Source organism: Piliocolobus tephrosceles, chromosome 7 (assembly GCF_002776525.5).
Source record: "Piliocolobus tephrosceles isolate RC106 chromosome 7, ASM277652v3, whole genome shotgun sequence".
Classification (NCBI taxonomy): domain Eukaryota; kingdom Metazoa; phylum Chordata; class Mammalia; order Primates; family Cercopithecidae; genus Piliocolobus; species Piliocolobus tephrosceles.
Genome location: NC_045440.1, coordinates 11,691,524 through 11,705,338, shown reverse-complemented (window position 1 = coordinate 11,705,338; position 13,815 = coordinate 11,691,524). Strand labels below are relative to the sequence as shown.

General features: G+C 36.2%; 1 protein-coding gene across 3 annotated transcripts in view; it reads left to right on the top strand.

Annotated features, from left to right (window-relative positions):
• Positions 1-13,815, top strand: part of DLC1 (DLC1 Rho GTPase activating protein) — a 521,314-nt gene that overhangs the window by 84,349 nt on the left and 423,150 nt on the right. The window contains exon 1 of one of the 3 annotated variants that reach the window (XM_023219146.3): positions 7,342-7,591. The exons of the other annotated variants lie outside the window; for them this stretch is intronic. The gene's annotated coding sequence lies outside the window, so the exon portion shown is untranslated. Of the gene's footprint in view, positions 1-7,341; positions 7,592-13,815 lie in introns of those variants that run through there. 3 annotated transcript variants of the gene reach the window in all.

Here is a 13,815-nt window from a genome sequence, read left to right as displayed (position 1 = left end):
CCTTACCACCCATTTAAGCTACACGAGGCCAAAGTCATTCCAATGTTGTAAGATTGTGTTTAATGAGGCATCCCAGATTTCCTCTCCGTTGTAAAAGCTCTTTTCTGGTTAAATCTCTGCCCTTTGAGATTCATTCTCAGCAGCTCCTGATGCCATACCCCACTGCGCAGTACCAGGAAACATTCTCATCCCATCTTTTGGAGGGGGTGGAAGTAGTAGGCATAAAGTTCTGACAAAGGCTCATAACCTTGAAAAAATATTTATTCCAATTTCTGTTAAAGTACAAATTTACCCTTTTCCATCTTTCCTTTCAAATAGAACCATTTGAGGGCCTCACTTGGGAAAAAATGGTGCAGTTGTGATATGACACATGTTGAATGTGGGTACTGAATTGACAATACACATAGAATGGTGCTATGCACACAGTAAATACACAGTTAATACCACTTGAATGTGTGGATGGATATGAAGCATTTTCACTTGGTATGTATACTGAGGTTCTCAAATGGTTCCATTTGAAAGGAAAGACAGAAAAGGCATATTTGTACTTTAACAGAAATTGGAACAAATATTGTTCCAAGGACACGAGCCTTTGTCACATTTCATACCTGCCTCGTTCCCCCAAACGGTGGACTCAGAATGCTGCACAGTGCTGCATTGTGAAGTATGGGTTGAGGAACTAGTTAGAATGAATCTCAAAAGGCAGAGATTTAACCAGAGCAGAGCTTTTACTGAGGAGTAGGAATCTGGACACATTTTGAGGGGACTGAAGAGAGGCAGTTGCACCTTCTTTCCCAGGGGAGCAGTGGGTGCAGGAGAAAATGTGTCCCCACTTGAAAGAGTTATAAAAGAAGCTGAAGACTGTGGGCTCTAAGCCAACCACGCCGAGGGAACTTTTATTTTTTAATTTAATTTTAAGTTCTGGGATACATGTGCAGAATGTGTAGGTTTGTTACATAGGTAAATGTGTGCCACGGTGGTTTGTCACACCTATCTACCCATAACTTAGGTATTAAGCCCCACGTGCATTAGCAATTTACCCTGATGCTCTCCCTCCCCCAGCCCCTCCAACAGACCCCAGTGTGTGATGTTCCCCTCCCTGTCTCCATGTGTTTTCATTGTTCAGCTCCCCTTTATGAGTAAGAACATGCAGTGCTTGGTTTTCCGTTCCTGTGTTAGTTTGCTGAGGATAACGGCTTCCAGCTCCATCCATGTCCCTGCAATGGACATGATCTTGTTCCTTTTTATGGCTGCAGAGTATTCCACAGTGTATATGGGCCACATTTTCTTTAACCAGTCTATCAATGATGGGCTGGACAATCAGGCAAGAGATGGGAACATTTCTTGAACAGACTAAAGATATATGGACCTTTTTTTTGGCCATGAAATGAGGATTTCAGATAATCCTATGGCGTAATGTAACAAGGGTGGTGACTCGAGGGTGGCACATAGTGATGTCAGCTTAACTATTCACATTAAAAAGCTTTGACAGAGGAAGAGCCTCAGCCTCTATGGGCAGGGCACACACAGACCTCTCTAAACAAAACCTTGCATGTCTTGGAATCTTTGTGTTTCTGATGGTACCCTAGCCCTGTAGGACAGGCAGGCAGACTCATTGCTTCTAAGACATATATGTTCTCGTGTCTGTGTCAATATTATTTTTTATTTGCTAAGTTTCTTTTTTCTTTTTTTTATTATACTTTAAGTTCTGGGTTACATGTGCAGAACACGCAGTTTTGTTACATAAGTATACACGTACCATGGTGGTTTACTGCACCCATCAACCCGTCACCTACATTAAGTATTTCTTCTAATGTTATCCCTCCCCTAGACCCTACCCCACTACAGGCTCCAGTGTGTCATGTTCCCGCTCTGTGTCTGTGAGTTCTCATTGTTCAACTCCCGCTTATGGGTGAGAACATGTGGTATTTGGTTTTCTGCTCTTGTGATAGTTTGCTGAGAATGATGGTTTCCAGCTTCATCCATGTCCCTGCAAAGGGCATGAACTCATCCTTTTTTATGGCTGAATAGTATTTCATGGTGTATATGTTCCACATTTTCTTAATCCAGTCTATCATTGATGAGCATTTGGGTTGGTTCCAAGTCTTTGCTATTGTGAATAGTGCCACAATAAACATATGTGTGCATGTGTCTTTATTGTAGAATGATTTATAATCCTTCAGGTATATGCCCAGTAATGGGATGGCTGGGTCAAATGGTAAATCTAGTTCTAGATCCTTGAGGAATTGCCACACTGTCTTCCATAATGGTTGAACTAGTTTACAGTCCCACCAACAGTGTAAAAGTGTTCCTATTTCTCCACATCCTCTCCAGCATCTGTTGCTTCCTGACTTTTTAATGATTGCCATTCTAACTGGTGTGAGATGTTATCTCATTGTGGTTTTGATTTGCATTTCTCTAATGACCAGTGATGATAAGCATTTTTTCATACGTCTGTTGGTACATAAATGTCTTCTTTTGAGAAATGTCTGTTCATATCCTTTGCCCATTTTTTGATGGGGGTTTTCTTTCTTGTAAATTTATCAAGATAACTTTGTTTTCATATCCATTCTTGGACTGTAATAATTTTCAATGAAGTGGGATAATGAACATCAGTAGTCCTAAAAGCAGGAATCAATGGTTTTGGAGAGCTTATATGATTTTGCTACTTTTCATAATTTAAGACCAAACTTTCATGTGTTCCTTTAATGTGTGCTTTCAGGTGAATACTACGTGGTTACCAAAGTGGGATGTCAAAATTTTGACAAAGTTGATCAAAAAACTAAGAATGCACATGATGCTTATTGAATATAAACTACAAAATTATATGTTTTTTCTTGGTCTGGATGTGTCTATCCAAGTGAACTTATTTAAAGAAAACACATGGGCCAGGCGCGGTGGCTCACGCCTGTAATCCTAGCACTTTGGGAGGCCAAGGTGAGCGGATCATGGGATCAGGAGATCGAGACCATCCTGACTAACACGATGAAACCCTGTCTCTACTAAAAATACAGAAAAATTAGCTAGGCATGGTGGCGGGCGCCTATAGTCCCAGCTACTCAGGAGGCTGAGGCAGGAGAATGGCGTGAACCCAGGAGGCGGAGCTTATAGTGAGCCGAGATTGTGCCACTGCACACCAGCTGCACTCCAGCCTGGGCAATAGAGTGAGACTCCGTCTGGGGAGGGGAGAGGGATAGCATTAGGAGATAAACCTAATGTAAATGATGAGTTAATGGGTGTAGCACACCAAAATGGCACATGTATACATACGTAACAAACCTGCACGTTGTGCACATGTACCCTACAATTTAAATAATAAAAATAAATACATAAATATCCTTGATAATATATTTAAAAAAGAAAACACATGTAAAACTTACTGAAAAAATAAATTAGAAAATCTGATAAATTCTATTTCTATTGCTTCCAATATAGTAACTTCATTAATTACAAGCAAAGTGTTAGAGGTTTTTAGAGGAATAATTTTCATGGACAAAGTGTTCTTACATTTATTACACTAACCATAAGCGTGTAGATATTTCAAAATACTTTGAAGATATTTATTCTCTTGATGTATTAATTTCAAGTTCATTGCTATTATAAACCTATTCATTAACAAAAATGGAAAACATAAAAGCTGACTTCCACTCATAATATCACTAATGTCTAATGTGGGTACTGAATTAATCACGTTGCTACTTATTTCATAAAAGAGTAAAACACATTTGCAAAGGATAGATCTTGCTTTACATAAAGTGTTCTTGAACTGCATTAGAGACATTGAATAATTCTGTACAGAAGTCCAGATTCAACTTCCCTGGAAATGATTGGGGAAAGACTAGATAAATGATCATAGCTAATGCTTATTGTTTAGGTAAAAGTGCCTAAGTAGAAAAGTGATCTTTAGGTCAGGCACAGTGGCTCACACCTCTAAACTTAGCACTTTGGGAGGCTGAGGCAGGCAGATCACTTGAGGTCAGGAGTTCGAGACCAGCTTGGCCAACAAGATGAAACTCTGTCTCCACTAAAATTATAAAAATTAGCCAAGTATGGTGGTGTGCACCTGTAATCCCAGCTGGTCAGGAGGCCAAAGCAGGAGATTTGCTTAAATCTAGGAGGCGGAGGTTGCCTTGAGCTGAGATTACCACCTCTGCACACCAGCCTGGGCAACAGAACCAGACTCTGTCTCAAAAAAAAAAAAAAAAAAAAAAAGGAAAAGAAAGGATCTTTAAATACCTGAAAGAGAGAGGTAAACATTAAAAAGGGGAATAATTTAAGTGTAAAAATAATTCTAGCCAATGACTTTATAAGGACTAGCTTTTTGGATTGTGACAGTTCTTAGTTATGGAAGCTAAGACATCCTTACCCCGGTTAGGTAACTCACACAGGTCACAAAGGCTGTTAGTTTTGGAGCAGGCTCCTATCCTGATACTTTGTTTTCAAGTTCTTAACTGTCTCTATCCCCTTATTTGATTAGCTGATCCAGTACAGAGTAATACTCAAACATTTAAGGAAGTTGGTATTTAGATTTGCAAGTAGAAAGAAAGGGACAAATATTTTAAACTCCTTCAATGTTCCCGACACAATATTAAGAACTTAGGAAGTTTTCTCACTATTTATCTTTATGCTTATATTTGGTAAAGTCTTTATAAGACTATAAGATCTGAGATTTGTTTGGAATCAAGCAACTGAACAATGAAAAATAAATACAAGTAATTAAAGATTTGGGAAGTAATTCTATTAATAGAAGAAAACATAATATATTTGTTGTGTAGAAAAGGGTATGTTAATGAGAAACTTACTAATAAGAGTTTCTAGATATCTAAAAGGCATTTGTGACCAGAGTTTTCTTGTTTTCCCAAGCCAATATAAATAGAAACGAAACTAAATTATATGGGGCGGGGTACAGTATTCATGAGTAAAATGTAGCTAAGAATTAGCACGGTGCTGATAGAATATTGAGTAACCACTGTATATCAGTAATAAAGGCAGAGACAGAGATAGAGATATCAAGCTACATTAGGAAAGATGTAATATCAATTCTCATTCCTTTGTTCTCCAGTGTTTTTCTTAGGGAAATAAACATAAATACACAAATATTTATGTATATGAAGTTCATCCCGCTTTCCAATCTATAAGTTATGTGAAATTGTCTCTATTTTTAAAGAAGTATAAGAAACTCATAGAGTTTAAGAAGTCTTCCCAATTTCATAAAGAAATTATGTGGAAGTCAAGGGAGGCAGTTTATGGAGAAAAAAATTAAAGCAGAAAGCTTGGAGTTAGAGGATCTGAGTTCCAGTGTGGACTTGGGCACTTTCTGTCATTTGACTGCAAGAAAATTACTTCTCAATACTTTATTTGTAAAATAAAACATAAGAATACACACAAAATTGTTGGAAAGATGAGATAGGCATCGTGTCAGTAGAAATACTTTGAATATGAATATAAATACTTTTTAAAGAATTTATGAAAGAACAGAATCCTTCTTGGCCTATGGTTGAAGGTTAAATTAAAGAAAACTAAATGCTCATGTTTTTAATCAATAAGACTTTGATCTAAACTTTTAAGGCTGCTTCTGAGCAAATGTTTTCATTTGACTACTTCTCATCTTCAAACTCATGCATAGTATAAGTCATTCTTGCCATCTAACATGTGTCCAATACAGTTCATGATTTGCATTAACTTTGAGAGATTTTAGTTATCTAATAGGGAAAGAAATAGTAGTTAGAACACTGTGCATCTTTGAGTCATCACCTACCCAATATTTTCAGAAAGTACTACAAGATGGCCCTTGTGACATACAGGGATGGAGAATAACAGCGACCAATGAACACTACTTACAATTTCAGAGAAGAACAGGATGGATCTTAGAGCCAACAAGTTTAAAATGTCTTTTACCTCTTATTATATGTTACTCATTTTATCACATCCAACTGGAATTATTCTTGCACTTATTATTGAAAGCTTCTAGAAATTTGCAAGAAGCACGTAGACTCAATAATTAATCTGATCATTAGTCACCAAAAAAAAAAAAAAAATGTTTGAGTCATAAATAGCAGCAGAATCCATTGATCGTAAATAAAGTAGAAGGGAGACATTACTGAGCAATTTCCACCAAGCAAGATAATTAAAGTCAGAGATGCTGTTTCCTGCTTCCCTGGTATAAACAATGAAGCTGCTCTACTGGCCTCTCCACAGCCTGGATGTCCCAAGGCCACCTCCCTCTTCTTTCCTTCCACATTCTCTAAAGAGGATTCTGGGTCATAAGGGAAGGAAAATTGGTGTAACTTCTTTCCTGAAACGACTTCAGCTTTCTCTGTGTTTGTATTTGTGACATCTTATTACAAGACGAGCTAACATCTATTATTAATTGATGCACTAATTAAAGCCATACTTGCAGTTTCCATTAGCTTATTCCCTAAATTCTCCAGAGTTGGCTGTCTGGTTTTAATCAAAACCAAATGGTAGTCCAAATTCCCAGCCTGGAGCAGCTAGAAGGAAGTCATTCAGGGGAGGCACAAGAAAGCAGAAAAGATAAACAGATGATAGTTCACAAAATTTGTGACGGATGAAGGATGCAGATACCATGAGCGGCTTTAGAGATGTGATTCAGGAATGCTGCCATGCTAGATGGAAGCAGTTGTAAGTGTTTAATGTCAGCAAGACTCTAATACGATCAAGATGGAGCCTGTCTTCTGCTCCAGCACTGGATTTTTGTAACTGGAGGATTCTGACTAGAGGTAATGTGCTGCTGCATTTGCCATAACACAAACTATTTTAATTCTGTGAAGGATTCTTGTGATCAGAGAGATCTGGAAGAAATCGTTCTATTAACTGGATGCTTGGGATTTTACTTACAGATGGTCTCAGGGACAAATGAAAAGCTGCAGCATTTCCAATTTTAAGTCACATTCAAAAAAGGTTTTACCATTTAGAAGAATTATGGTATTAAGGCTAAATTCATCTTGCTCTCTTAAAAGATCTTTTGAAATGAGAGCAAGCAAAGGCATTTTGATTAAGCTGTGCATATACATTTAATATAGTGGAAAGGTTGTGGATGGAGAGAGAACTATGTTTACTTTTTTTCTTTCTTTTTCATAAGCAGGGTGGGATAGAAAAAGCTCTAGGACTTTATGACTCTCCAGCTAATCACCTCAAGAGCTCTGACAAAACTCACTTGAGTTCTGTGTAAAATCAGAACTCCTAAAACGCCCAGGCGGCTGGGCTCTCCCCTCCTCCCCTCTCTTCGTACAGCCTTTCTCGCATGCACACTCCTCAGAGGCAGGAAATACTTTCCAGGCAATCTGGGCCTGGTTGTGGAGGCCCCTTTTGCAAAACCTCAGTCTGAATTTAGTAGACAGAAGTCACTAGGAATGCCTTGACAGAATCCTGCCTTAGCTAAGGCTCCCTCCAGCTGCAGAGGGTGTTTTTGTTAGAATCACACACTGCGTGAAACTGCTCAGAATAGAGCCATGATCTCAACCACGAAATGGGAACTTAGATTTTGGAGAAACCAACGGGGACGGACTTCTTTCCTAGCCTGAGTGTTGAGCAGTGTCATGCCTTGGCGTTTCAGCTCCTCGTTGTCTAGGTAAGACGCTATGGACTATCTTTATGCTTTGAGGCGGTCTTTGAAGAGAGAGAAAGATTGAGATAAATGTTAGCATCTTGCCCTGAGTTGGTGACTTCCTAGGTTTTAGAGTAAAGCCATAAAATCAGAAGTGGAAAATGTTTGATAACTAGAAAATTGTGAGTCAATTCGTTTTAGCAAACTGTCAGTTCTAAAATAGACTCCATATAGATTTAACTGTTTTCCTCCATAAAGTAAGATTATATTTTTATCCCTTTTTATGTTTAACTTATTTATTAATTGAGCTGTCAGATCAGTTTTCCTATTTCTTGGCACAACGTGAAACAAATACATTTTCTCACACATCAGTGTGAGGTGTAAATGAATTCCTACCCTACCTTCCTGTGCCAAGAGGGAGAGTAGAAAGCACTCGAGTGACTTTTGCTTAATAATCAGTCTCCAAAGAGTATTTTGTGTCTCATTTAAAACTACGAAGATTGAATTTCTTATTATTTTACCCAAGCTAGTTTCAACCATATGTCAAGCTTCTCCTGTACAGCTTAAAAGGTTCATTTTTTTAAAAAAGTAAACACATGAAATTTCAGGAATTATTTCTCTCCTAAGTGGTATTTAATCTGAGTTTTGGAAATTTAAGTGTCGGAATCGAATTTAGTTTACATTAATTTTCTTGGATTCACTGCTCAGGTCACATTTTGTGTAATATTTTGAATAACTGAAGTCAATCTCAATGACACTGACACTCACTATAACTCTTTTAAGGCAGTCAGAAATCACTCCAGTCATATGGAAACTGTTTGTGTCCTTACTTTATGTAATCGTAAAATTACATTTCCACCTGACTGTAGTCTCTTTAAGGTAATCTTAAATGTTTAAATGTACAATATATTAGGAAAGAAGTTTAGTAATGACTGAAAAAGTATGGACTTATAATCCATCAGATACTGTTATATTTCTGAATATTTATAATAAAAATCATCATTTTCCAGAAATAAAATGGTACATAAAGGGAAGAAATATTCATGTACATTTTCAAATCTATTAGATGAACACAAAATATACTAAGTGAAAGATGGAGAGCTATTCTGACAGTTGAATCATGAGAAATCAAGTAACTGTTATCTTTATAAGTTTTTATTTAGTACAAGGTGACGATCTGCTGTATTAGCTATTCTCAAATTTTATACTAGAATAACTTATATTGATACATTTTAACTATTCGGTGACAATTTGTGTTAAAACTCCTTAAATATGAGAAAAAGAATCTATTTTTTATACATGTGAAAGATAAAATACTGACTTACGTAAATTATGATTTAATTAAAATCTCCAAATGGAATTTCAGGAAAGGAAAGAACATAAGAGATCGTCTCCTCTAACACTGTCTTGAGCTTGCCTACAAGAAGCTGAGAAATGGGATTTAAAAGTGACCTGTCCAAGGTCACACCTCTAGCTAGCAGAAGAGATGACAGCAGACCCACAGTGCCCTGATTCGTAATTCATGTATCTTTTTATCCCATCATCCTGCCCTCCAATAATAATTATGCATAATGAAGTATGAACATGTCCAGTAGAAGGGTGCTTTACAGACAGAAAATTGGAGATCCTCTTATTAACAAAAAAAAAAAAAAAAAAAGGGTAAAGCTGTCACAGTGTTACTTATGTGGGAAAAAAATCACAACTTTAAAAAAAACAAATTAGTATACCTACAACAAACACTTTACAGTCGTAACTTGCTTTATGACTATTTTATTATATTTGATATTTATGTCAAAATCAATCCATATGCTAATAATTATATTAATCTGGTGTTTCTTTAAAAATAGGGCTAGAAAATAACTTTTCTAATTTATATCCTTGTACTCAAATGATCATAATAAAACTATCCCAACCAATGACTTTCAGAGGCAATTTTATAGCAACCCCCCACACACATCCTTTCTTCTATCTAGCCTAAATCATTGTTGCTGCAGCTTATTTCCAATTCTATGTTCTATTTCACTAAATATATAAAAAGCCTAAGTTGATATATAAAAAAAGTTTACATTTCTCCAGCATGTTTTCAATCCCTTAATTGATTTGTATATCTGCTCTAAGCCTTCTACAAAGTCATTCAGTTGTAGAATGCAGAATTTTTATAGTATATAAATAAATGTCTGAGCAATGTGGTATAAAATGGAAGTGTTGGCTATTTCACCTGCATCATACTTCATAAATGACAATATTTGTTGCTGTGTGTGCTGAAGCAGTATACCTTCCGAGACAAGACCCTTTCTCATAAACGTGACACATTCCATTTCTAGTAGCTGCCATTTCTTTAGAGAGAATGTGTCATGATGCTTTTTTTTTTTTCCATTTTCATGACCAGATTGAGTTTCCTGATGTTATTTCTACTTAAAAGATACACTATTCAACACTTCCTTTCAATGTCACCACACTCTACATTATTGGAATGGGAAATAAGTGCAATAAAGTGGTGGCCCTTATAGCTGACTGCATGATTCCTAGAAGGCCTAGTGAAAAAGAGCACATCACTTCATTGTCTTCATAAGGGCATTATACTTTTAAAAAGAGAATTTTTCTGTCTCTGTCTATACCTACCCATACTGTATAACTCACTACAAATACTTATGGGATGGTTTAATCTTATTCATAGAGGTTTAGGTCTTACCAGCTTAAAATAGGTCAAAAACGGATCATTTGAAATTCGTCTTTTGTTTGTATTTTATTGGTTTCCTCTTGAAAAATGAGTGATGTCAGTGTTATAAAATGAGAATCACTCTTTAAAAACTATTACAGTATGGCAAAGTTCCAAATGACCAAGATCTAGATCAAAGATGTTATTATCAAAATAGAGATATGTCAAGAATTATACATGAGAATTGGAAGAGGACAAGGGAACACCGAACACTTTTAGATTTGAGGGAAGTAGTGTGAATATTGGGCCTGCCTTCCCCTCACGAGAGATAAGCGCCTTGCATAAACAACATAGACCAAACAGAGTTACAGAGAAGAATGACTCTTGATTGACTTTGGTGTGATACAGAAATACAGTGTTTACTTCTATGGTTCTGTTTTGGCTTTAAACTGATAGTTTACAGAGTTTTGAGAAATAAATGGGCAATTTTTAAGAAAGTTAAACAGAATAATAATGAATAAACTAGGATCTTGAGACCCAGTTTAAAAAGATTGTTAGTTTTGATTCAGTGGATTACAGAGTATGTAAATGAACTTTAAAAGATTAAACAGTGACTCAAATGCCAAAAAAAATCTGAAAGATCATATAAACAGCGTGCATATGAACTTGCTCATTAGTTGAGATAAATGGATGGAAAAGACAATTGTATGTGTGAAAAGCTTGTTTCTGTATTAGCTTGAAATAACAAAGTATTTTAGCAATGCAATTCAAATAATTCAGAGAGAAAATCAGCCCTGTTAATGGAAATGAGATAGAAAGGAAGTAGGAAGATCAAACAGCAAGTTTAGATACTCAATTAGTGTATCTTTTATTCCCAGCAATTAGCAAAATAATTAGCATGTCAGGAATTATCAATGCTTGTTTGTCAACAAATGTTTGTGAAATGAATGGGAGGAAAAGCGAAGAAAAAACAAAAAAGGAAAACCAGGGTTGAGGAATGGTAATGTGTGGGAGTTGGACTTCTTTCTTATTTTCCAGACATCCTGTAATAATAGAATAATAATTTTTAAAAGGGAAGGAAAGTAAGAGGTTGGAAAGAGTCATCAGAGCCTGAGGCCAGAGGTTAACAACACTCTCATTAGATGACATTTCAAGTTCATTAAGCACCAGAAGGAAGCATAGGCATCCAGCAATGGTTTGAAATTAAAAGTTACATGAGGCCAGTGAGAACAGAGCACTAGCGAATTTTCCACAATTTAAATGGGGTGGTGTACTGAAAAAAATAATGGGCAAAGTCAGAAAACTGGCTCTGATTTCCTCTTTACCACTTGAAGCTCTGTGATTTGATGCTTGCCCCATAACTACTTTGAGTGTCTGCTTTTTATTAGTAAAGTATGGGATTTCCAGTTCATGTTGAGCATCAGATGAGATTTGGTGTGTGCAAATTGTTTTGCATACAGTATAATCAACAAGTCCTTGTTTAAAAAGGCATAGGTCAATTCATCAAGAAAGAATATGGGAGGCCAAGGTGGTTGGATCACTGGAGGTCAAGAATTCGAGACCAGCCTGACCAACATGGTGAAACCCTGTCTCTACTGAAAATACAAGAACTTTAGCCCGGTGTGATAGCAGGCACCTGTAATTCCAGCTACTTGGGAGGCTGAGGCAGGAGATCACTTGAATCTGGGAGGCGGAGGTTGCAGTGAGCCGAGACTGCGCCATTGCACTCCAGAATAGGCTACAAGAGCAAAACTTTATCTCAGGAAAAAAAAAAAAAAAAAAAAAGAATAGAGAATAGTTGTGTTTTACTCACATTTTGTTCTAATCGCTCATCTATATTGAAATATCATGGACACAGAAGAAAGAGATAGTTTCAGCTCATACTCAGCCCTGGATTCTGGAGCTAAAATCAGTCGAAAGCTAAAGGAGTCATCATCGTTATCACCATCACCACCATCATGATCAGGTCACTTTACATCTAGTGAGTGCTTGAAATGTGCCATGGACTAAGTGTTCTACATGTATTATAATCTCATTATTATTAACTCATTATCATCTTCCCCTCAACAGTTTTTTCATTCCCATCATAGAACTGAGAAAACTGAGGTATGTAGAATTTAAGTAACTAACCCTAATCACCAGGAAAAAAAAAAAAAAAAGTTATTTCACAGACATCCTTACAAAAATGGGAGAGAATTCCTGCCCACCAGTATGAATTTGACACTGAGCTAGTTACTAAGTCCTGCCAAAGTTCTTCCCTATCAACTTAAAGCAATAATAGTATCTGTTTCATACAATATTTGTATTACTACTAAAGGAGATAGCTTCTAAGTAACACACCAAATACAGTACTTAGTCCATAATAAGTGCTTAATTAATTGAAGGGTTTTTTTTACTATTATAATTATCATTGTAAGTTTCTAATGCACTTAATATTTCTTAGGTATTAAGAAAAACATTTGTTGATCAAAATAAGCTCAAACATTTACAGTTAGATGACAAAATTAAAATGAGATGATAGAAATATATGGAAGACAAACAAAAGTTGATAGCAGAGGCATTGACCCCAGGTAGGATACCAAGCTCACTGAAGTAATTAAGTTCCTAATGACATCTTGTTCCTGATTTCAGTGAAATTGTGCTTATGGAATGACTAAAAATGTAATTCCCTACTGTCAACTTGCTATCTGAGCACCTGTGTTGATGTAGCTATATCTGTTAATTACACTTAGTGATTACTGTGTCTACTGTTGGAGTGTTCTTAGAAATGATAGCAAAGCTAAAAATAAAGTGACCACTTAAAGCAAAACCACATCTCACCATGATGATGATAAAACATTATAATCTGTGTTCCTTGTTGAATAAAAATATCTTTTTATAATAAGGCAAAGCATATTTCAATCATACTGCTTTGCCATCAATAAGAAAAAGGTCAGCTACACATTTAATATCAAATTTAACCCTAAGCTACTTCCTGTTACATGAAAAATTTCAAGTGAAACAAGCTCAGAGGAAAGGCAATACTTTTCTTTATTGTAAGAGATTCTACAGAAAATAGATATTATGCCCAAAAAGATAATTATTCATTAATGAATTTATTTGCAGAATTAATCTAAGGTACAATGTATTTGTAAATGCCCAAATTATTCTGCATAGAATCAAACACTACTATTAAGAAACTGCATACTTTAAAAAAAATAAAACATGGAGATCCAAATAAAACATAGATGCTTGGAAATTACTACATCCATAAAGCAATATTGTCCCTCATGGCTGTGTTAATTCTGGGATCTCCTAGAAACCAATATCCCCAGAAAGATCTCAGTGATATCAGGAAAATATCATAAAGTATTTTCAGTTTCCTCAAATTATTTGTGTGTTGCTTAAGAAAATGTTAAAAGAATCTCCAAATCTGGCTGACCTGAGCCATAAAGTGGGTGGTAAGTCAAACGCTGCCAGTATCTGGTCTCCTCTCTGCAAGAAAATTAGACACTACTGGAAGTGACACTAAATAGCAGCAACCTGGATGTAAAAATAGAGCACCACTGAAATAATAGCTTGCAATTTTTCAACACCCTGCTCTTTTCTC